Source organism: Euprymna scolopes, chromosome 12 (assembly GCF_053919585.1).
Source record: "Euprymna scolopes isolate OS-2025 chromosome 12, ASM5391958v1, whole genome shotgun sequence".
In the NCBI taxonomy this organism is placed as follows: Eukaryota; Metazoa; Mollusca; class Cephalopoda; order Sepiida; family Sepiolidae; genus Euprymna; species Euprymna scolopes.
In genome coordinates this window covers 74,824,958-74,852,321 of record NC_136493.1, presented here as the reverse complement: position 1 = coordinate 74,852,321, position 27,364 = coordinate 74,824,958, and the positions used below count along the sequence as shown (strand labels likewise).

The 27,364-nt window shown below is 32.2% G+C and overlaps 1 protein-coding gene across 2 annotated transcripts in view; it reads right to left on the bottom strand.

Moving 5' to 3' along the window:
- Positions 1 to 27,364, bottom strand: part of LOC145291341 (uncharacterized) — a 129,814-nt gene that overhangs the window by 22,006 nt on the left and 80,444 nt on the right. The window lies entirely within an intron of this gene.

Genomic DNA, 27,364 nt, shown 5'->3' with positions numbered 1-27,364 from the left:
GAAAATGGATGAATTTTTAAACATTCGTCATTACTGTAACATAAACCTCAATTGTGTTTTACTATCTCTGTATAATAACATGAACGCACGTGTGTCTGACTACTGACACGTAAGAGCTACTGTGAATAAGGGCCAGATTAATAAGGGAATTCTAAATGAGGAGTTGTGTAACGAGACGCTTGTTCACATTACATTTAAATTTTTGCATGTTGGTACATTCCAAGAAAAAGAGAGCAGGAGGGAATTCCAAAGGCAAACAATTTGAGGATTTCTACAGTGAAGGGGCAGGATTTAGCTGTCGTAGTTGTTTACATTGAGGCGACAGAAATGCAGTTACAAAACGGAAAAAGGTGCGAATGCAGTGCATAAACGTGTAAAACAATTCATGTCAGTATTATGATGAAGATGCTGCAGATCGATCAACAATCTAGAGAAATGGTTTGCCGAATGCAGAAATGCCATAAGATGCTGCACATCGCTCTTGGTGATATCCACAGTCGGATGACGGTCTATTAATATTAAACATCGAAACTAACTCCCAACACCATGACCCGACAGCTTGCAGAGATGTTGCAAGTTGCAAATCAGTATTGTTTATTGCACACACATTATGTACATTATTGCAAATGCCACTAAAATAGTTTAAGCTCCATCCGTCAAAAGCACTCAAAACTTTCCGGGTGAGCCAATAAAAAATTGAAAGAAAGAAAAAAAAAATAAACGGATGACACATTTCCCTTCCAGCCTTCGCCATACCACCCCTTGAATATTTTGATCTCGCCTTTGAACCAGTCATGGATATCCTGAAATCCTTTTAACTTTTGATATAATACTCATAACTCCATAAATATACAAACATAATTTTTTTTATTGATTTGTTAGTTCGGTTCATACTCACATTATTGCTCTCCATGTACTCGACTGACACCGTTTTATTTTTTGATCTAATATATATATATATATATATATATATATATATATATATATATATATATATATATATATATATATATATATATATATATATAACTACTTAATTTACTCACATAAAATTAATATACGAAAGTATAGATTTATGCGAAAACTTTAAGTATTTACTTCAACAGTGCTCAATACGTAGGTAGAGCTAGTTAGTAAGTTATAAAATGTATATGGCGATTAAGCTACACTGAATATTCCGCGTTTCATCCACTCTAGGACTCTTCAGGCTTATGCGCATAAGCCTGAAGAGTCCTAGAGTGGAAGAAACGCGGAATATTCAGTGTAGCTTAATCGCCATATGCATTTTATAACTTACTATATATATATATATATATATATATATATATATATATATATATATATATATATATAGAGAGAGAGAGAGAGAGAGAGAGAGAGAGAGAGAGAGAGAGAAAGAGAGAGAGAGAGAGAGGGGGGAGGGAGAGAGAGAATAAATGACAAAAGGTTATATTCCAAAATTCATGATGTTGACCATCTTATAATTTATTCCTTTAATTCAGTTGACTTATACAATTCTTGACAGTATCTGTTTCGTAGCGCTACGAAACAGATACTGTCAAGAATTGTATAAGTCAATTGAATTAAAGGAATAAATTATAACATGGTCAACATCATGAATTTTGGAATATAACCTTTTGTCAATTATTCTCAATATTGCTCTGTAATTACATTGAGCTTCATATATAAGGATTGATATATATAATAAGAAAATATATTTCTACAGAAATACACACACACACACACACACATATATATATATATATAGTCATCAACATACAGTACGCTGTTTCATAGCTTATCAGTGCGGCTAAACAAGCAACTACCTCAAGCCAGGTTAATATATATATATATATATATATATATATATATATATATATATGTTAACCAAGACTAAAAACCACTCGGGGATACGAGTCAATGAGATTGTAAACTGGATAACAAAAACCACGATCATAGAAGGAGTGAAAAAGATGGACAGAATGGACAAAATTTCACTATTTAGAAGGATGGCTCGACAAATATTCGTTGACATTCGACTTGAAAATGACTATGTAGAGAAACAGCCCAGTGATATTGTGTTCCACAAAATGAAACTCCTTGGAAAGAAACATTGTTCATATGAATTCGGGTTGACTTTAGGTAGACAGAGGAAAAAAGGAGAGTTCTTTAAACCGGTAGTTGAAATGTAGTTTTTGTTGTAAAAGTTTTGCTTGTATGGGGGTAGGGGAGATAGAGTTAAGCTTAATTAAGCATCTAATATTGAAACAACACTAGAATAGAAAAAAACTAGCAACTTCTTTTCTGTTAGACAGAGACAGTAAGGAAGAATAAAGAATATCACCCACTAGATGGCGAAGTCGGTTTTGTATTCTGCCAAGGAATGAAAGATTGCTCTAATATGTGGCAGCAATACTCCATTTTAGGATGTATTCGATGCTTATATAGATAGATTATTCCATTTTATTTGTCTTCCATTTTATGCGTCTTCCATTTTATTTGTCTTCCATTTTATGTGTCTTCCATTTTATGTGTCTTCCATTTTATGTGTCTTCCATTTTATTTGTCTTCCATTTTATGTGTCTTCCATTTTATGCGTCTTCCATTTTATTTGTCTTCCATTTTATGCGTCTTCCATTTTATTTGTCTTCCATTTTATGTGTCTTCCATTTTATTTGTCTTCCATTTTATGTGTCTTCCATTTTATTTGTCTTCCATTTTATGTGTCTTCCATTTTATGTGTCTTCCATTTTATGTGTCTTCCATTTTATGTGTCTTCCATTTTATTTGTCTTCCATTTTATGTGTCTTCCATTTTATTTGTCTTCCATTTTATTTGTCTTCCATTTTATGTGTCTTCCATTTTATGTGTCTTCCATTTTATTTGTCTTCCATTTTATGTGTCTTCCATTTTATGTGTCTTCCATTTTATTTGTCTTCCATTTTATGTGTCTTCCATTTTATTTGTCTTCCATTTTATGTGTCTTCCATTTTATTTGTCTTCCATTTTATGTGTCTTCCATTTTATGTGTCTTCCATTTTATGTGTCTTCCATTTTATTTGTCTTCCATTTTATGTGTCTTCCATTTTATTTGTCTTCCATTTTATGTGTCTTCCATTTTATGTGTCTTCCATTTTATGTGTCTTCCATTTTATGTGTCTTCCATTTTATTTGTCTTCCATTTTATTTGTCTTCCATTTTATTTGTCTTCCATTTTATGTGTCTTCCATTTTATGTGTCTTCCATTTTATGTGTCTTCCATTTTATTTGTCTTCCATTTTATGTGTCTTCCATTTTATTTGTCTTCCATTTTATGTGTCTTCCATTTTATTTGTCTTCCATTTTATGTGTCTTCCATTTTATGCGTCTTCCATTTTATGTGTCTTCCATTTTATGTGTCTTCCATTTTATGTGTCTTCCATTTTATGTGTCTTCCATTTTATTTGTCTTCCATTTTATGTGTCTTCCATTTTATGTGTCTTCCATTTTATGTGTCTTCCATTTTATTTGTCTTCCATTTTATTTGTCTTCCATTGTATGTGTCTTCCATTTCAGGTCTGAAAAAGTTGTATGTGTCTTCCATTTCAGGTTTGAAAAAGTCGGAAGTTACATCGGTCGAAATGTCATGAGAAATCCAAGACAAGAACAGTAGTTTGAATAACTCAAATAATTAATCATCATCTAAAAAAAAAAAAAAAAAAAAAATGCCGAAACAAAATATTCCTTGATTTTGACATGTGGGTTTATTCGTTACTTTGAAAAATGTAATATTAAAAACGTTCAATTTATTTGCGTTGAACTTCTTTTCAAATGTATAGCTGTAAATTAAATCGATCCGTTATTTGTATTTTAATCGATCATGCAATTGCTCGTGAATTCTTGCGTACCTCCCCAGCCAGTCAAAACCAAATAATTTCGATAAGCATGATTAGCAATCTAGATTAAATTAAATGATGATACATATTAACGTTTGGTTTGTACAACTAGAAAGAAAACAAATTGTAAGAAAATATGTCCAAAATAAAATAAGATATAATTCAAACATCAAATATAAACAAATAAATAAAAATGTAATAAAATAAATGAATTCAATTATGAAAATAAAATAATATATGCATATATATATGTGTACGTATGTACATGTGTACATTCACACGTGTGCATGTGTGTGTACGTAGGCGTATACGCATATATATATATATTGACGTATACACTTTTGCAGAGGAACTATTCCAAACCACGGCCACCGAGAGTAAGAAAAAAGCCTGTTAACTGAAAAATGTCTGCAGACTATGTAGGTAAGATTTGTCAGATTGTCAGACTGTCAGTACTATATGAGGGCCATTTGAAAAAGAGCAATAAAACATTTTTTAAAATAAAAAATAACACAGTTCGATTACTACTTAAACTGAACTTAATTCAATATAAAATATAAACATTACCTATGTAAAATTAAGTAATTTTAAAGCAATATACAATTTAATACTGATAAAACTGAATTATGAATTTAGGGAACAAACAATTAAAGAAACATTAAACACAAATATTATTTGGCCTTCGGAACAAGATCACAGTGTAGTATCTGTTTTGATGCTACACTTCACCTTTTCTATCCTCAGTCGGTGGAGGAGAAATCTTTCATGACTGAGATTATTTTTGTTCCTATCCAGAGTGTCCTTTATTGGGAAGCTAGATTTTGGCCACATGATTATATGTTGAAATATTTAAATAACTATTACTTTAAATACAGAAGTTATATTTGAAGTTTTGGTTTTCTGTTCTTCTATGTCCATTTTTTCCCATGTTTTTCATCAAAATGTGTAGCGTATTAGTTGTCTCACAGGCCATCATCAGTGATCGCTTACTGGCAGTAACCTGTGGTGTTCCCTGTAGACCAAGTGATAACAAGTCTCCCCAGATTTCTAGTGTTCTCCACCTCTTGATTACTTGTGCAGATGATCGCATGTTATCACAACAGCCGTTGCCACTGCTTTCTCGTTGGCATCGGCCATTGGTGTTTCCTGGGGTTTGGGTGACAAAATGCCTCCCCAAGGTACCAGATTTGAACTGCACACTTCCAGTGAATATTTGGTTAGTACTCTCTCACCTCGGCCTTTCCGTCCTCCATGACCCTTCACAACTAGTTGGTGTGGCGCCAGTCGATGTCATCTACACCAGTTTTTATTATTATTATTATTATTATTATTATTATTATTATTATTATTATTATTATTATTATGATAATAAGGGTGCTTGTGTAGTGTACGCACGTGTATTTTACATAGTATTTCCAAGTTAAATTAAATTTTGGGTTTGTATTACCGTACACATAGATTCGAAAAAGTGGTAAAAAAATCAGCAAGCATGCCGCCATTTGCATTTTTCAAATACATCGGTCAACACTGTATGTTTTTCGAGCCGAATAAACACTTTACATTTAATAAAAACACTAAAAAGATATCCAGTTTGGTAGAAAAGTAGCTTATCTTGCCTTTGATAACATTTATTTGTTATATATTTGTCTTTTGACAACTTTTTCGAATCTATGTGTATAGTAAAACAAACCCGTCATGTAAATTATTTACAGTTAAAATGTTATCAAAAACAAAAACTTGAAGTTTTAAATATATTTCAAAGAAATAAATTACATCCGGTGCTAAAATATTGAAAATTCACCGATCGTAAAAAAAAAAAAAAAAAAAAAAAAAACTGCCGTGAAAAATGCTAACTTTAAAGTATTTGAAAATACTCAGTGAAAAGTTTTACTTATTATTAAAAGAACGGACTGAAAAAGATTATATAAAAATGGTTTGTTTTGCAGTAAAAATAAAATAAATAAATAAAATGAAATATTCGGCTTTCTCCGATAGAAATAAAAGTTCAAAAACGAGTTCACTTTCTATATTTTGTTACATTAAAATTAATCCCAATGTGCAATTATAATAATTATTATCCAAATGGAGAATTGTTCTTTCTCTTTAGAACATATATGGACAATTGGTAACGTAGCCATATTTTTTATGCCTGTTAGCGTGACCACGTGGTTGAATACCGGGAACTCTGTCATGTTCACTGGCCTACTCTCTCGGTGGTGGTGTCCAAACACACGTAGAGTGATCTCCCTTAGACTATTCGCTTTACCCAAAACCGGATATCACACCAATGCAGCAGTGATAAAGATAAAGAAGGAGAGAATGTCAGGGACAATGGTATCACCACGAACGACGTAACTACACAAATCATAGCCCAAAGGGGGCGGGGTAATGCTTGAGAGGATGTCCTCATTACAACAAAGCAGATACTACACTCCTCTCCTGAATTGAGCATTAATCTGAAATATTTTAATAAACATTAACCTGAAATAATTTAATAAACATTAATCTGAAATACTTTAATAAACATTAACCTGAAATGATTTAATAAACATGAACCTGAAATAATTTAATAAAAATTAATCTGAAATAATTTAATAAACATTAACTTAAAATAATTTAATAAAAATTAAGCTGAAATAATTTAATAAACATTAACTTGAAATAAGTTAATAAAAATTAATCTGAAATAATTTAATAAACATTAACTTGAAATAATTTAATAAAAATTAATCTGAAATAATTTAATAAACATTAACTTAAAATAATTTAATAAAAATTAAGCTGAAATAATTTAATAAACATTAACTTGAAATAAGTTAATAAAAATTAATCTGAAATATTTTAATAAACATTAACCTGAAATAATAATAAAAAAAGAATCTCAAATACTCTAATACACATTAATCTGAATTATTTTAATATTCTTAATTGAGCATTGAAAGATGGTACAATTAATAGAAGTATGAGTATAGTTTCGATTACAGACAGATACCAAATCTGCATTAGATGTGTTTTGCACTGTAAGATTATTATGTAAATTGATTAATACATAAACTGAATAGATCTAGATGGTGGTGGTGGTAGTAGTAGTAGTAGAAAAATTGGTTCGTGAAAGAAAAGAAGGAGGAAAAAAGGGGAAGAAAAGAAGAAGAAAAGAGAAAAAAGAGAGAGAGAGATGGAGAAAGAAAGGAAGAAACAATATAGGGAATAAAGTGTGAAGAAAAGTAAATATAGTAAAAAGAAAACGGAATACAGTTGAAAAGAGAGAGAGAGAGAGAGAGAGAGAGAGAGAGAGAGAGAGAGAGAGAGAGAGAGAGAGAGAGAGAGATATGGATAAGGAATAGAGAAAAGGAAAAAAGGAGAACAAAATAAAAGGAGTGAAAGATAAAGGGACAAAAGAAAACCGGTTTTAGGAAGCGATTGTTAGAACAGGTTTTGATCCTTTAATGCGTGGGAAGCAATACTGGCCCGGGGAGACAGGAGAAAAATAAAAACAGAATCGACATGCCATTTTTTAAGTGAAAAACTTTAGTGACGTAACACACACACACACACACACACACACACACACACACACACACACACACACACACACACACAGTACCCATTATTTTAAGATATTTATGTGCATTGCATCAATTCTAGCTTTTAATAAATATTTCACTAGAGAACGATAAATAGTGACTTGTCCTGTGATTGCATAACTTACTTTACATTCACACGCACTACGACACACGTGCACAGATTTTATATCTATCTACCTACCTACCTATCTACCTATCTATCTATCTATCTATCTATCTATCTATCTATCTATCTATCTATCTATCTATCTATCTATTACTTTCATGCCTCATATCTATTTGCCCTTTTGGTACCAAAGCTTTTATGCATTTTTATTCTTATAGCATTTATATGCTAGTTAACCTGTCACAGAATAGACCTGTTAATTATATTAAATTTACTTATGTATATTATTAATATTTTATTTTTGTATATTAGTATAAATAATAACCGTATTATTCTGCATTTTCTTATTAGGGAAGTGGTATTATCCACTGGAGAGCCATGTATTTAACAGTTGTCCTGTTTTTTAAATCTCCGAAACAGCTACATGGTAAGCAGCAGATGATCCTCGTTATCTATTTACAAAATTTTAGTTAAGGTTTTCTTTTTTCATCCTTATATAATTGAATTATCTTTTGTAATCACAAACTTTGTAGAAGTCGGATTATGTAGGTGCTAAGTTTGCGATAGATTAAATTAAGTTTTTTTTTCCGGGAATTTAATCTGCATTCTTTATTTATTTATTTATTTTTTTTAGTCAAACCTTCTTCAGACTATCTATTTATTATATATATAAAAGTTAACGTATCTGTGTGTGTGTCTGTCTGTGTGTCTGTGTACATTTCCTTATGCAATAACTCTGTCAATTTTTAGTCTACAGACTCGAAGTTTGATATACAGGGTACTGAGATTTGGGAAAATCTTGGTAATCCGTTTTTGGCCAGAAATTTTGCTGTTAAGGGGTCAAAGTTCAACGATTTGATCTTTGAAAACTCTACCAAACTCCTCCGACAATTTTGACAATTTTTAAATTTTAGATATAAGTTCCTTGGACATGGATCTAACTTAATAACTCGATTTGAGCCCAAAACAATAAATTTTAAAGGGTCATAATAGTTAAAAAAAATTTACCGCTTATTTTTTTTTTTTGCTCAACATACACCTCCAAATACCCGGGCAACGCCAGACACCCATGCTAGTATATATATATATATATATATATATAAAGCTGAACGTCTGTGTGTGTGTGTGTGTGTCTGGTCACGAATATGGTTGACTTTTATAGAAAACTGATCACATATAATGATAGAAGATGTATCGAGACACAGGAATGGATATGTTTGATCTGGCATAATGATGATTCATTAAAATTGTGGGGTCTGCGTACGCGCCTGGTCCACAAAGTATGGAAATAAAAAATTTAAAAATGAAAAAACAAAAAACAAAACGTTTACAAGTGTTGTTGATATAGATGTACATAAGAATACTTTGATAAGTATGTTTTAACTTAAATATGGATGGTATAATAAAATTGTGGGGTCTGCGTTCGCGCCTGACCTCCATAGGATGGAATTTTTTTTTTTTTTTTTTTTTACATAGGCATCAGGCATCACCACATTATCAAGGCCAAGAGGCCACTCAAGGATAAGGGTTAAAGAGTGTACAGTAGAAATTGGACATTATAGTAATCATTAGTAATGAAAATTTGGTAAAGTTGATAACTTATATGGAACGGCTCATCAAGAACTTATTTACGTTAGGCTTGAACACAACCATATTGTAGTCAGCCGGACAGCAGGAAAATGGAAGACAATTCCACAGGCGTGCAGTTCTAAGAAAAAAGCTTTGTTCATGGAATCTACGTTTAGGTTTAGGCACAGATAAAGAGTGGGGGGAATTATTGATAGTGTTTACAGCTAGACGAGTGTTTCTTGTGAAAGTTTGGCGAGGGGGGACCATAGATTGAAGCTCATTCGAACACTTTCCATGAAAATAACGATACATCAGAGACAAACTCGCAACATCTCTTCTGTGAGATAGAGGTTGCAAGGAGGAGAAAAGAACATCTCCTACGAGGCTACGAAGTCTATTTTGAACTCTATCAAGGCAGGACAAGTCCTTTCTAGCAGCTCCTGCCCAGATGTGGCAACAGTATTCCATCCTTGGACGTACCTGGCTCTTATATAGATAGAGAATAGCATCAGCAGTGAGATATCTACCAGATCGATAGAAAGATCCCACCATTTTTCCAGCGGCCTTGGCAACAGATTTGATGTACGTGTTCCATTTAAGATCAGGAGTAATGGTCAAGCCAAGAAGTTTGTCAAAACTTGAGGCCTCCTGAAGACGAGAGCCATTCATTTCAATTGATGTCAGATGTGGATCAGAATGTTGATGATGTAAAGAGAGAAGCTTGGTTTTAGATGCATTAAAAGTAACCAGCCATTCTTTACCCCATTATACTACGTGCTCAAGATCAGAGGAGAGAGAATTGGAAAGAACTTGGTCGTTTACTGTCTTAGATGTGCTACCATAAATGGTAGTGTCGTCAGCATAGATGTCTACAAATGATGTAAGGATGTGATTTGGAAGATCATTAATGTAGATCAGGAAAAGAGTTGGGCCCAGGATGGACCCCTGAGGGACACCGGCATTAATACTGTGAGCTTCTGATTTTTGCCCCTCAACTACTACTCTTATGAACCTATCAGAAAGAAATGATTTAATAATTGAGAAGACATTTCCAGCAATACCATAGCTAGAGATCTTATGAAGTAAACCTTTATGCCATACCCTATCAAAGGCTTTAGATATGTCAAGAGCAATTGCCTTAGAAAGGTTGCCTCCGTCGAGAGATTTGCTAATCCTATGAGATATAACTGTAAGCACATCTGCTGTAGATCTAGCAGAACGGAAACCATATTGAGTGTCACTAAGAAGGTTATTTTTGTTGAGATGTTTGATTACTTCTGTATTTAACACAGATTCCAACAACTTACTCATGACGCACAGGAGACTTATTGGCCTGTACTGAGAGGGTGATGAGCGATCACCTGAATTCTTAAATACAGGGCATACTGATGAAATTTTCCAGGGAGATGGGAAACTATTCTCCTTAAGACAACGTTTAAACAGTTTTGTAAGTATGGGCGCTAGTTCAGGTTGAAGTTTTTTAGTACTATAATTGGAATACCGTCAGGGCCAGTTGCTTTACTGGAATCAAGGTTTTTGATTAGCTTGGCAACATCACGTACAGATATACGTATATCACATAACGTGTTTTCTGATACAGGAGGAAATATTGGGGGTTGGCAGCCTTGATCGCAAAGGGTAGAATTAGCTGCGAAGTTCTTGACAAAGAGTTTGGCTTTGTCTGATGCTGACGAGATTACCTCAGGTCCATTGATAATAGTTGGGATGGAGCACACGCTTCTGTTCATGATTCTGTTTGCTATTTGCCAAAACTGGTGGGAACCAAGCCGCTGCTCAGCTACTTTGGACTTAACAGATTGAGCATACAACTCTCTTGCATTCTTTATTACTTTCTTACAATGGTTGCTGGCAGTCCTGAAAGCGGCTTTAGTTTTCATACATCTATTACGTTGGAAACAGTGGAAAAAGTGATTTCTGTGCGCAATGGCAGCAGCACATTCTGGAGAGAACCATGGCTGGCTGTTAGGTTTTTGCTGAAACTTTTTCGAGGGTATGAAACGGTCAATACCTACAATTAACCATTCCGTCAGGTCTATTACTATAGAGGACACATCATTTTTAAACATGGAATGCAGAGGTAGATCAGATATAAATGTACGGAAGTTATCCCAGTCAGCCTTAGTGTATCGATATACTGTACGATGGAGAGGTACGTCTGGGACTTATTACATTTCATTTTTATCTTAATATAAATATAAATAAAATAGGCATAAACTTTAATAACGACTTTTCATATCTATCTGCGTAAGTATACTTTGATAATTATGTTTCAGTTTGAAGAAATATGGTATAATAAAATTATGGGGTGTTCGTTCACGCCTGATCTCCATAGAATGGAAAGTTTAACAAGGTTTTTTAATATAGATCCACAGAATATTGTGATAAGTGTTTCAGTGTGAACAGGTATGGTATAATAAATTATGGGGTTTATCTATTTTATTTTTACTTTCATCATATTTTGCTTTAGTTTTGATACCCCCAAATTCGAAGCTATCTCTTTACAACCCTTCCTTTTCATAACCTATCATACTTTCATAAATCAGAGTCCATTTTCTGTAGGCTGTTTTTGAACCCAGTCAACGACGGGTACTTTTGCTAGTATATATATATATATATATATATATATATATATATATATATATATATATATATATATAGAGAGAGAGAGAGAGAGAGAGAGAGATCTACTGTTATATAAAAGTGACTTTGTGTGCGTGAGTTCCTTCCTCATATATTCCGAAACGGCTGGACCTAACTTTTGAAAATTTCACGCAAAGGTAATTTATATATCTAGCAGTGTTCTTTGATATGTTTTGTACTGCCAAGGGGTCAAAGTTCAAAAGATTTTACATTTGCGGTCTCTAGCAAACTATTAAGCCAATCTTGGGTCTAAACATTTAAAATTTTGCATAAAGGGTACTCAGACATGCAGCAAGATTTTTAATCAGTTTTTGGGGGAAAGTTTCGCTGCGAAGAGATCAAGGTTGATATAGTTGACCTTTGCAGACTCTACCAAACTCCTCTGCTAATTTTGGATGTAAACACTTAAAATATTAGATGTAGGTTACCTGGACATGGGTCAAACATTTTAATTTGATTTGAGCCCAAAACAATAAATGTTATGGGATCAAAATTGGTGTAAAAGTTAAAAAAATGTTACCTCTGCAGTCTCTACTAACTTTTCTTTATAGAAGTTAAGGAAGTCTATTATATAGAAAGCCATTACCGTACATATGCATACTTTTTCATATATACATATGCAGATATAGTTATGAAGAGTACATAGAGCCCGAGTAAAGCCGGGCTGAACTGCTAATATATATATAAATCAGAGTTGAAATATATCTTTTTTCAGAAATATGCATAAGAACACGTGGTGAGACAAGTGAACTCGACTATTTTTATATTATCTTTTCTATACATTCATCAGTAATACAGTTTGTTGTCATACAAATGAGTGTTGAAACGAGTGTTTTGTCGTACGGTGCATCTAATTACCATTATAATATTTTATTATTTGATATTCATTTCAACATCTTAGCTGCGCACGTGTTCGGACTACACATTATACATGTGTATCCTCAGATCATTGGCAATGAGATAGAATTTTGAAATGTTATATATTGAACAATTATATTGTAAAGATCAGAATAATGAAACAGATAATATGGCAAAATTATACATACAAAAATATCTAAGCTATCTGATCTTTCTGGCAAATCAAAAAACTAGAAAACTGTTATTGAACTATCATAGAATGTTATGAGTACCTATTTACAGTGCCTCCCCACGGGACAGAGAGACACCAGGGTCGTTTTTTAACGTGGAGAAAAGGTACAAAAATCAAAATTGTCTCAGTCGTGAAGGACTGCTTCTCCACCGAAAGAGAACAAGAGATGGAAGTGCAGCATCTTAAGAACAGATGGTATTTATTTGCTCCCCCACTGAGCAAATTAGGCACAAGGCCGTTTTTAATGTGAGGTAAAAACCAGCTCCCCTAAAAGTAGGCAAAAAGGGGGCACTCTCTGGTTACCAAAAATAATAATTGTCCCAGTATAGAGGGCCTCCCCTCCATTGACCGGTACAAACCATCTCAAGTGCAGCATCTGCCGGAACAGATGGTGTTTATTTGCTCCCCCACCGAGCAAATTAGGCACAAGGCCGATTTTTAATGTGAGGAGTGAAGGGAGGGGGAAGGGAAAAAAGGGGACCAGCTCCCGAGAGGTGGGAAATGGGAGCTGGTTAATGGTCAGGCATGTGGGGTTGCCCCCACATCTGGTCTTTGCTAGTCATAGCTAGTCATAGCTTGCAGCATCTGCCGGAACAGATTGTATTTATTTGCTCCCCCACTGAGCAAATTAGGCACAAGGCCGTTTTTAATGTGAGGTAAAAACCAGCTCCCCTAAAAGGGGGCACTCTCGTTACCAAAAATAATAATTGTCCCAGTATAGAGGGTTTCCCCTCCATTGACTGGTACAAATTATCTTAAGTGCAGTATCTGCCGGAACAGATACTACACTTTGATCTTGGCCAAAAGGCCAAGTAGTCAGAAAAAAAAATCAATGAAGCTGATCGGTACGCATCATAAAAAATGCATATCCATACAATATCAGATTGTCTTCCCTATATTTGCTACTGAGAGTCAAACTAGATAGTCTGCCGATCTGTGTTCAAACAATGAATGCTTTGAATTGTGAAAACTTTGGAGACTTTCAGAAGTCTATATGTAGATACTATGTAAGTATGTAAGTATGTAACTATGTAGATACTATGTAAGTGATAATGTAACAGCGCTGACGCGCGTATGCAAATAAATGCGAAATGACTTTACCGGTATGGGAAAATAAAAACTTTAAAAAGAAGATCACTTTAGAGACGGGAATAATGTTCGAGATCACGTTAGAGGCATGGATAGCATTCGAGAGTATGTTCTAGAAGACTATCACGTGAGAGACGTCACAGCGGTAACGAGACAATGAGAAAATAAATGTCGTTGTACAAAAAAGCGAGTTTATGTTCTTTTTTATACTTTGTCTGCTTTGCGACTGATGCTACGACGTGTTGGTTTCCGGACAATGTTACAATAAGTTTGGAAAAGGTCTCGGTTGTAACTATATAGGACTAACAAAGACCATGTGAAGAATGGCGTAACTCGTATCCTTATCCTACAACACTAGAATGTGGTAAACAATTAATGACTAATACAAGCAAACTACTACAAGAATGATCCGTGATAAAGAATATTTGACGAAACTTGCATCAATGCTTGAACTCTCAAAGGAGGCAACATTGCGCAATATTATAACAGTGATGCTGATGACTGTGTAAATGTGCGTGAAATTGTCACCATTAGAAAGGACATTGTTGTCGAATGGCAAGCTACATTTTCTTATTCGCACGAGCGTAACAGAAAAGCAAAGCTATTAATATAACCAAAAGCAGTCAATCAATCGTTTTAAGTAATTTATGCTTGTGTCACAGGTGTCAAAGTTTAAATGAGGTGTTTGTTTGAATATACAAAAGTCACACACACACGCGCGCGCACACACACACACACACACACACACACACACACACACATATATATATATATATATATATATATATATATATATATATATATATATATATATGTACGTTAAGAAGCCATAAAGAAACATATTAGTTCTGTGAATCATTTTATCCTCCAGTGTATCCCCAAGCCTGAGCATTTTGTTTTAGATGCCCCACGCCCCCGTAACGTATTATACGTGAAGTTCCTGAAATGGTTGTGCATGACGTTGCTTCTCATCATTATGTGTTACGGAGCCGGCATAGAATACAATAACACATGTCGAGATATGAACTATAAACTAATTTTAGACGAAAATGCAAATTGAATGTTAAAAACTTCTTACAAAATAATACAAAAGATAGAATTTTTTCAGTTTACTATGAAAGGCATCCTCATCCTCTATTTTATCAAATTGTAACAAGAGCCGTTTAATTATCAAACGTATTTTCTTTTAATTGTATTGAGTAGATAATTGGGCCTCACATCAGTGAGGGGAGCCGATATGCGAACATGCCGAAGACATGAAGGTCTCGAAACGGTGCATATTCTCTCCTGGTGACCCAATATTATCTATAAGACGAAATACCCCCAAACATGACTATATAAAGTTTTAAAAGATGTGCTATGAAATACCCCCTCCACCCAAAAAAGCACCATCCTCTAAAACTTAGACGAGAAAAGCCCTAGGAAGGCGCTTTATCTCTCTCTTGACATTAACTTTATCCGAAAAGAAAACAGCTAATAAACACCAGTATATACAAGCCTATAACGTAAGATATTTCTTTCAAATACAACAGCTTCTGTTGTTCGCTTGCTTCATAGCGAGTTTCTACTACTGTTCCGGTAGTAATTTTTATCCTCTATAATAATCCATCTTGGATTCTGAGCATGTCTAATGTTGACTTCTTTTTGATGTTTTCTTTTTTCACTAGACTAAGTTCTAGAAAAAAAATACGATCAAATATTATTTTGAAAATTTTTTGATGTTTTTTTTCTATTGATTTCATATGTTGCTTTTACTCAAAATGGAGATTGAGTTTGAAGAGTGTAGACGTAGAATCAACAGCATATAGTTTCCGCTTTGTGTTTATAATGAATTTTATCTCGGTCTCCTTCACCTTATGTGTGCTTTTATTAAAAGAAACAAAGAGCTTATGCATATAGAATGTAGTCAATGTATGTAGAGATAGAGATAGATAAATAGATAGAGAGAGAGAGAGAGAGAGAGAGAAAGAGAGAGAGAGAGAGAGAGAGAGAGAGAGAGAGAGAGAGAGAGAGAGAGAGGAATGTGTGATGTAATAGAGGAAGCATTGGTAACTATAATTTAACAAAACAATCATATACTTGTTTGAATTGCAGCAGACTTTCAAATTTTAATAATCTGCAAACTATCAAGGAATTATATTTCCTTCTTTGTGCACATCAAAGTCAGTTAAACTGAATTAATAGGCGTTAGTTTGGTTAGACTTTTCAAGCTCTTTCTTCTGTTTTCGTTCAGCACTTTTCTTTTTATAACCACTTGTTGCATTTATGAAAATCTGAATTTTATAATTACAAAGGCACAGAACATCATATTTTTACTCTTCATGAGCATTAATCGCAGAATCTGCTGCTGTTACTACTACTACTACTACTACTACTACTACTACTACTACTACTACTACTACTAATAATAATAATAATAATTCTACTTTGTAATGTAAAATAATAGAACTTCACCAAGACACAAAATTATCTTAATAGGAAGAGTCCAGCTGTCTTCTAAAAGGAAGCACCCTGAATCTATATTTAAATACCCTGTTGAGGTCGCCTAATGCTACAGGCAATAAAACGTTTCTTCCTCTCCAAAAAGAGGAGATAATGTCGAGGAGGATAGTTTGTCTCTTGAAAATAAAACAGATACTACACTTTACTTGTGTGTTGCTGATTAAAATTTCTCTAACTTCGGAGGCAGGGGCTCTTATGTTTTTTCTGTAAATGTTGTAATATAGCATTAGATTCTACATTATGCATGGAAAGGCGACGGGATAATGTGGTCGTTGTTTAACCAACGTAACTACTGCTTTTTTTTGTTCTTGTTTTTTGTTATTATAGGAGTTACGCTCTCCCAGTGGGCATTTATAAATGACGTTAGTTCGTTCTAGTGGTTAAGGATGGGGATGCGCATTGTTTTTACAACCAGGTTTTGGGTTTTAAATTCAAACATGTAAGTTAGAGAAATTTTAGTCAGCAACACGTTAAAAGATTAAAAATTTTGGAAACGGTGTATATAAGAATTTAAAAACTTGTCCTAAATATGGTTACATATCAATCTAGCCAAAACATTTTAAAATGCCTATTGTAACCCCTTCCCCTTTCTGACCCTGCCCTCACCTCCGAACTAGACACTCACTCCCTTCCAACTGTACACAAACGGCTTCGCACGCATTAACCGTTTTCCGACTGCCACTGCCACTACGCCCATAATCACAACCAAATCCTACACATTCTCCTGACGATGTCTTGACGAAAAACGAAAAGCAACAAAATCGCGGCATACTTCGAAGAGACAAATCTAATTATAGAACATTTATTAACATCAGAAAAATTGAAAAAATAAAAAGGTATAACTAAACAAAAAGCTCTCTATTGTCTTTAGCAATTTTTGTATATATATATATATATATATATATATATATATATATATATATATATATATATATATATATATATAATATATAAAATGTAATTCTTGGTTCGTTCAAAGTGAATAAAACCATATTTCTACGTTACCAATTTAATTGAAATTTTCAGAATATTCATCTGTAAAGTCAAGGAATGTTTGCATCTTATTAAAATAAATTAACATCGCAAATTATAAAAATATATTAAATAAAATAAAAATATTTTTCGTAAATGCAGAACTATGTTCCACTTTATTTCCGGTTTGCAGTCAATTCACGGCGATTTGACAATTTCGAATTTCGAATTAAAAATGTAATTCTTGGTTCGTTCGTTATCAATAAAACCATATTTGTACATTACCAATTTATTTGAAAGCTTCAGACAGTCTATATGTTATTAAAATAAATTAACATCCCAAATTATAAAAGTATATAAAATAAAATAAAAATATTTTTCTTAAATGCGAACCTGTGGTCAAATTTTATTTCCGGTAGAATGCACGTTGGAATGATTTCACTACGGTTTGACGATTTCGCATGACAAAATTTTCAGTGTTACATCGCTAAGTATAAGGCATCTTCTATTTTTACATTTTTTATTTCATTTGTTTATCCAAAATTTACATTTATAATTCATTTGTTTATTTCATTCATCAAAAAATAAGTTTTACTTGTTTGTTTATCCAAAATTGACATTTATAATTCATTTGTTTATTTCATCCATCAAAAAATAAGTTTTATTTGTTTGTTTTTTACGGCATCTCGCATTCCAAAATTCCATTTTTTTTAAAAATTTAAATTCCAAGATTACATTTTTTTTTTTAAATTTAAATTTCAAGTGTTTAGATTAAATCCAAGCCTACCTAAAATACATTTGTTTTATTCTTAAAAATATTAATAAATAAAAAATAGCATCCATTTGCTTCGATCGATTTCATTTGCTGTAAAAACTTACCGCATTTTTTGCCCCCCCCCCCATTTTTATTCTTCCTCGCGTGTTACAGGTGATTCTTGGTAAGTTTCTTTCGGTAAATCTGTCTAAATAACTTCATATTTGAACTTATCTCGAATTACAGGATTTAAAAATTATTTTGTTTTTCTTACCACTTTCCGGAAAGTTGTGCTAATTCATTTGCTGTTTTTTTTTTTTTTTTTTTTTTTTTTTTTGCAGTCAATCTTATTTTTACATTTTTTTACGGCATATCGCATTCCAAAATTACATTTTTTAAAATTTAAATTACAAGTGTTTTGATTAAAGCCAAGCCTACCTAAAATAAATTTGTTTAATTCTTAAAAATTGTTTCGATCGAATTCATTTTCTGTAAAAACTTATCGCATTTTTTCTTCCTCACGTGTTTCTTTCCGTTTATTTTTTATTTATTTATTTTATTTTTATTCTGATATTCAACAAATTCCTTGGTAAGTTTCTTTTTTTTCCATAAAAATTCATTTGCTGTTTTTTTGCATTCAATCTTATTTCTACATTTTTTACGGCATCTCGCATTCCAAAATTACATTTTTTTATTTAAATTCCAAGATTACATTTTTTAAAAAATTTAAATTCCAAGTGTTTTGATTAAAACCAAGCATACCTAAAATAAATTTAATTCTTAAAAATAGTAATAAATAAAAAATAGCATCCATTTTTTTTCGATCGAATTCATTTGCTGTAAAAACTTACCGCATTTTTTGTCCCCCCCCCCGATTTTTTTCTTCCTCACGTGTTTCAGGCGTTTCTTTCCGTTTATTTTTTATTTATTTATTTTTTTTTTTACGAATTATTTCTGATTCTGGATATACAACAAATTCTTTGGTAAGTTTCTTTTTTTTTCCATAAAAATTCATTTGCTGTTTTTTTGCAGTCAATCTTATTTCTACATTTTGTTTTTTTTTACGGCATCTCGCATTCAAAACTTCCATTATTTTTTTAGTTAGATTCCAAGATTACATCCATTACGAATTATTACTGATTCTGGATGGATATTGTTCAACAAATTCCTTGGTAAGTTTCTTTCGGTAAATCTGTCTAAATAACTTCATATTTGAACTTATCTAGAATTATAGGAGTTAAAAATTATTTTGTTTTTCCTACCACTTTCCGGCAGCCCACTTTTATTCCAGATACATTTATACTTATTTGTGCTAACTATAGCATTCATTTTCCCCCATAAAATTAATTTGCTGTTTCCTTTTTTCCTTTTTTTTTGCAGTCAATCTTATTTCTACACCCTCCCCCATAAATTTTCTTTTTTCAAATTTCACGTGCATTTAGATATTGTACGATTATATTTTAACAATTCAAATAGTTTTTGCACATAAATCCTTCTTTCAACGTTGTCTAACAATATTTATTCCTTACCGTTTTCCGGTGTTTTGTGGGGGCATTACTATATTGCTATTGCAATTATTTCAATTTTTTGCTTCCTGCTTTTTCTACAGATTTTTTAAACGATTTATTAATTATTCTTAAAATCTTATAACATTACAATAAAGATTACATCTTCTTACAAATGATTTTTGCTTTTTGTGTTATAGAAATCAATACTATTTTCTTACTCATGTGCATATAGCGTACGAGCCATCTGTTTACTAAAAAACACTTGGCCTTACATAACGATACAGCTGTTGACTGGCCAAACAATTGATTATATTGCGATATCTATTAAGCATATGTTTTTCTTCAGTCTCCTCTTTTTTCAGATTGCTTAATTAAAAACTTGCAGAAACAAAGAATCAAACTTACTTGGACGCAAACAAAATTACAGAATTACCATAAAAAATTGGCATTACTTGGCCATACAGGCAAATAAATTGAGAAATCACTCAAGCAAATATTTTTTAGACTTCTCTTTATTCAGATTCCTCAATTAAAAACAGGCATTAAAACATAAAACAATTTTAAAACTAAATTCATTTCTCCAAATCTATTTGGACACAAAGAAAACTACAGAACCACATAGAAAGCTAAATTGGCCTTAATTGACCATACAGCTCAATTACCAATAAGCAAAAAAGAAAAAAAGAAAAATATAACAAATAAAAAAATGCTCCAAATCTATTTTGAAGCAAAGAAAGGATTTTCAGATTCCTCAATTGAAAATAAGAAAAAAACAAAACAAATTCTACAAATCTATTTGTAAGCAATGAAAATTACTGAACCATATGCAAAAATGCCTTAATTGACCATACAGATAAATAAATTGAGAAATCAATCAAGTTAATACTTTTTTTCAGACTTCTCTTTTTTCAGATTCTTCAATTAAAAATAAACAACAAAACACTTTTTTTTTTTTTAAATATATTTCTCCAAATCTATTTGGCCGCAAATAAAAAAATTGGCCTTATTTGACCATACATTTGTTGACCGGCCAATACATTGAGAAATAAATCAAACAAATATCTTTTTCAGATTTCTTTTTTTTCAGATTCCTAAATTAACAATAAGCAAAAAGAAAATTTAGGAAAAAATTATTTCCAAATCTATTTGGATACAAGAAGTACAGAACTACATATAAAATAATTGGCCTTATTTGACGTTACAGCTCAATTAAAAATAAGCACAAAAAGGAAAATTTAAAATAATATTTCTACACATTGTGCTTATTTGAACATAAGTCCTCAATAGGCTAATTATTTGAGAAAACAATCGAGCAAATATTTTTTCATACTTCTCTTTTTTCAGATTCCTCAAATCAAAATAAGCAAAAAATTACAAAATCATTTCTACAAATCTATTTTCACGCAAAGATAACTACAGGACTACAAACAAAGAAAAAGAAATTGCTCTTAATTGACCGTACAGATCAATTAACAATAAGCAAAAGAAATAAGAAAAAAAAAAACAAATTAAAAAAAAATGTTGCTTCAAATCTATTTTGAAGCTATATAAGGAATTTCAGATTCCTCAATTGAAAATAAGTAAAAAAAAAAAAATTACAAAAATCATTATTTCTACAAATCTATTTTGACACAAGGAAAACTACATGACTACAAACAAAGAAAAAGAAATTGCTCTTAATTGACCATACAGATCAATTACCAATAAGCAAAAAAAAAAGAAAAAAGAAAAATATAACAAATTAAAAAAAAAATTGCTCGAAATCTATTTTGAAGCAAAGAAAGGATTTTCAGATTCCTCAATTGAAAAAAAAAGAAAGAAAATATTTCTACAAATCTATTTGTAAGCAAGGAAAATTACGGAATCATATGCAAAAAAAAAAAAAGGCCTTAATTTACCATACTCATTAATCATTTCACCAAACGGAACCACAGCAACGCGTGGCCGGGTACAGCTAGTGTATATATATATATATATATATAAGTGCATAAAGGCACTTTATGTGTGTGTGTGTTTGTGTGTGTGAGTTTGTTCCTTATCGACTCCAAAATGGCGGTGCCGATTTTTATGAAATTTCACACAAATGTACTTTATGTATTTGGGAATGTTCTTATATATGTTTTTATCAAAAGACTCCAATAAATATAAAATATCGATAATCGAAAAAGTATGATTAAAGAAGGAACAGTCCAATTTGGACCAAAGTTATCTACATCCTAACATCACTAGTGCATTTTTTTTTATCGCCGCACAAGCAGAAGGGCCCAGCGTATAAAACAATACTAGGTTATTTGATAAGATAGGGGCGCGTTCGAAATGAATACTTCTGTTTAGAGCACAATTACTTGACTTTTGTTTGTAAATTTTAATTAAAATCATTGTATAAAAATAATTTCATAAAATAAAAAATATGTTTTCTACAGTGCAATGTAAACTACAATGTATTGTGAACTAAGTTACGGTGGGAAGGCGAGTGAGCTTGCTCCCGATGCACCGCAGTAGGTTTCTAACTAGAGCAAGCAATCAGCCGGTTTGATTGCTGAATGGTCTATTTCACCGATTTCGATAACAATAAACGTATTGGAAGTATAGAGCATTCGTTCATCCCCCATTCAATCCCAAGCAACGTCGAGTTTCCCTGCTAGTATGATTGTTAAGGAAAACGTAAATGCGTAGAACAGATAAACAGAAAAGCAAATAAGAAAAGGGATTATTGTCAAAATGAAGCCAGTAGCAGAAAGAGGAATGAACAGAAAAACATTTTAGAAAGCAGTGAGTGAAGAAGACATGGCATACGTATATGCCATTGGCAATCTTTGTTTAGTATTCTTAGATTGGAGAATCTGAAGAACCGTACAAAGATTACAGCTTATTTGTGCTACCATAAAAAGAAACAAAACAGTGTAAACTCCATATATTACTTTGGTTAAACTAAGGCCTCTAGTTGTTTGCTTCACCACAAATTTAGACACAATGTTGCTGTTTTATGCGAAGGGTATATTTAGCACCCCAAAAGGGGGCACTATGCATGGGGCAAAATTAAAATTGCCTCAGTCAAGAAAAGCTTCCAACCATCCGATGACAGAACAAATACAAACCCCTGATTCTGGTTCGAGGACCAACAACAAGTTCATGAAGGCCAATTAATTTTTATTCTGTTAATCCAAATATGTTATTCTGTTATTATTCTGCTAATCCAAATAAAAATATGCTAAGGCAATTTTAGACTCCTATGTACATTATCATCTTCGAGGGGATTACTTTATCGCTAAAGTACCTATTTACTATGCCTCCCCACGGGACAGAGTTAGACACCAGGGTCGTTTTTTAACGTGGAGAAAAGGTACAAAAATAAAAATTGTCTCAGTCGTGAAGGATTTCTCCTCCAACGAAAGAGAACAAGAAATAGAAGTGCAGCATCTGAAGAACAGATACTACACTTTCATCTTGACCAGATACTACACTTTGATCTTTATCGCTGAAGTAATTCGCACAATTTTAGCTGATGACGTAAAAGTAAAGTACTGTTTCTTGTTATCAAGCTAGAATTAAAGTGTAATATCTGTTCTATCCAATAATGGTACACTAATATCTTAGGCCCCGTGTTCATGCCAGCCGTTTATAAAATGGAAATATGTCGCAAAGTTCTGCAAGGTTTTGGAGATAAACATCCATGAACAGATATAGTCTAACATTACATGAACCACTTAGATAGATAAGAATGTTTCATTTTGAAGAAGAGTGATGCAGTAATATCGTGTGATCCGTGTTCGCGCCGGGCATCAACAGAACGGATTTAAAAATAGAATAGACCTCATAAGCACAATAGCAGCATACAAGAGGTGAAATATTCAACTGTGGAATTTTCACGGGTCCCACTAGTTAGTTAATTCTAAGTTCTAATTCTTAGTTATGTTCTAAGTATGGCCATAAATGGCAATATCCGTTCCTGCCTCAACAACATAGGCTAATCCCCTGGAGAGGACGACATAGGGCGCAGCATTCTTAGGAGTGCATAATTTCAAAAGAAAACTTATGGTAAAATAAATAAAAATTAAACGCCCTTTCACACGATACTCCTACAAATGGCAATGGTGATTCAATTAACCTACTTTCATAAGGTTCATTAAGTATAAACAGTCCTAAGGGTAGAGATCAAACACCCTAGCCAAGTATTTGTGCGAGGAGTTCAAATATATAATAAGCATTACCCACTAAGAGATCTTTTTTTTTTATAAACAAACGAATGTGTTTACTTTCTTTTAATCTCTAGCCAAATCATAGTTATTCAACATTTATTCATCTTCTAACGTATAAAATTATCGTGTGAGTTTTTGAAAATCCGACCTAACTAGTCTTTAAGCGAACATAGCGAATTTTGATTTTGTCTAGCGAATTTCCGTTTTTATTGTACACTGTTAATGGCACTATAATAACCCATCTCATAACATGTTATTTAAAAAATATAGCTAAACTCGCCTGAATAACTATTAAGATGGAAACAGTTTTCAATTATGGTCTAAAAATTAAAATCAGCAAGGGGAATAACTTATAATTTTAATTGAATGTTAAAAAGTTGTATATCCTATAACTAAACGTTTATTTCTTTTTCTGTAGAAGTTTTAAAATAATAATCGCGTTACACACCGGTTTCCGTTAGATTACTGAAGTTAAGCAACGTTGAGCCTGATTAGTACCAGATGGGTGACCATTTGGGAATTCTAGGCACTGTATCTGCTCTCCGCTTATCTCGACATTTGTTTCCAGTCGTCCTGTACAGACACTTCACTTGCCACTTGTATTTAAAAATGTTGACTCAGGAGAGGTGCGGTTGGAGATTACGCACCTCCTGTGAGAAAAATTTCATGCACAGGCACCCCTTCGTGGGTATCCATAGTTTGTCGAAGACTGAAGGATCCCATTTAAAATGTACAAATGAATAAAAATAAAAAAAACTAAGATGATTTCACTGCACCCAGGGCAACGCTGACTTGGTGAATGATAAGTTTTATTAGGAATGCATGTTTGTAAATGCAACATCATCGTTATTGTAAACGTTTAATGGAATTTAAGACTAAATAGTATAAATGAACGGTGCATCCGGTATTAATCTATGCACGTGCACACAAAGCAATACACTAGCCATACTGAGTGACATAGGTTTTTGAAGAATTGTCAGCAACACAGAATTTTGAAATATATAACCATGCTGGCATTTTTCTTATAGGATAGTGAACTTGTGAAAGGGAGTGGCATCTGGCTACCGCCTTCTTTTGTAATTGTCACTAGAATTACTACTTATTTTCTACATCTTTAAATGATAAGGCGTATACACAACTGCTCAAGTGTATAATTACGAAAGTAGCTTAAAATATCTCCATATCAGATGTTTCGTCTAGGTCTCTCCGACATTTGACCGGAAAAAAAAAAAAAAAAAACGAAAAAAAAACCCAAACAAACGAAAAAGAAAACAAAACAAAAAAAAAACACAAACAAACCTGAGGATAGGTTAATGTGAAATTTGGGTTCAGAAATTGAAATAAAATGCGGTTAATTAATCCGATACAACTGTATCATCACTGGCAATCAAGTATCTGTCATTCTTTGTAATTAACTCTGAAATAGAATTTTAACAAGATGCAACAAGACTAAACAATGCATTTTACGTTTCGGATTTTTTGAGATAAGGATTGGTTATTTGTATTATTTGGATTGATTAAGTGTCATTTTAACAACGTTTCGGTCGATGTAACCTCCGATCTTCTTCAGGTATATCTTGTCGAACTCGAGAATTTGTATAGAACTTAACACGATATGGGAACCGTTAATTATAAATAATAGATAATATATATACAGTAAAAACAAACAAACAAACAACAACAATATATATATATATATATATATAAATATAAGCCTTAAGTAAAAAAAATGCAGTATATAAAAATTATATATATATGGGTACATTTGCAACATCAAAATTGGTATCAAAATCGTAAAAATTTTGCCCATTTTCCAATGCCAAAAACGATTCTTTTAATTGTATTTTATTTGTTTGTTTATGTTGAAAACTTAATTTTCCATTGCTGGTACTTACGATATAATGATAAGTATTAATTGATTTTAAACTACCAGTAAAAAAATCACCTTCCACAAGTGTATTTTTATGTTATATATATATATATATATATATATTACAAGGGTTTTACGGTAATCAGAAAAAAAAAAGAATAACAACTCTATAGATAAATATTTAGAGATTATAAAAGAATCAAGATCGGTAATTTAAAACAGAATTAGTAAGTGTATTGGAATCGGTAAAAAATTTTGGAATTGTCCCAATTCCAAAATTTTTCCAAATTCTGATACAATTACCAATTTTGTTCAAAATATTCGAATCGTCCCATCACTAACACACACACACACACACACACACACACACACACACACACACACACACACACACACACACACACACACACACACACACACACACACATTTCTCTCTCTCTCTCTCTATATATATTTTTTTCCTCTCAAACCTCTGGCCTTGATGGAGAGGAGACTAAAACTTGCTGCTATGGTTTCAAATGATCTGAAATAACAGCAAGTGGAGATTTAATTCCAAATATTTCTCATATGTTATATCTCCTCTCTGTGGTTTTCATACATAAAGTAAATTTCACAGTGTATTAGGATTATTTCATGCTGGAAATATTCATAATCGTACCCTATTTCCAAAAGTGGGGAGATATAACATATGAGATATATTTGGAATAAAGTTTCCCCTTGCTGTTATTTCAGATCATTTGAAAACATAGAATCAAGTTTTAGTCTCCCCTCCATCAAGGCCAGAGGTTTTGGGGAAATATCAGATATTTTATTATTACAACCAAAAGTTGAAGATTTTGTTTTAGTAATATATATATATATATATATATATATATATATATATATATATATATATATATATATATATATATATATATATTACTAGGGAGTAACCACTTACCAAGGCCTGGAGGTTACTGGAGCATAAGGATTAATGAGTGTACAGCAGTCATCGAGACAACATCGAGTGTAGTAATCGTTAGTAATGGTATAAATTGGTTATAACTTGATTATTTAAGGGGGACAGCTCAACAAGAACCCGTTCACATTGGACTATTATGGTTCGAAAAAGAGTTAAATTAGTTTTGCATCACTTTTATGTCACCCTACAAATATCATATCATATTATATTATATAATCATACTGAAACGTGTGTATAGAATACTTATTCCAATTTTGATCAAAATTCATTGCATAATTTGATTCTAGAAAAATGTCATAAATTGAAATTCAGGGTATCTTGCTTAATTAGTGTCTAATCATTGTAGATTAAATTGAATAAAAAATGTGATATTTTTGAATTTTTAAACGGCGAGTTGTACCCATATTACGTCTCTTAAATATTTAAAGTCAAAGAAACTGAAATTTTGCCTATATTTATTAATTGATGTCTAATCAATAACAATTTCACAAAAATGGAATTTGAATTTTAGTATTTTACATAAAATAAATTATTTAATATAGCTGTTCTGACTACTTCTTAAGCCTGTTCCAAAATGTTTAATGATCTGTTATTTAGTTTTTGAGTGTATGTATAGGAATATAT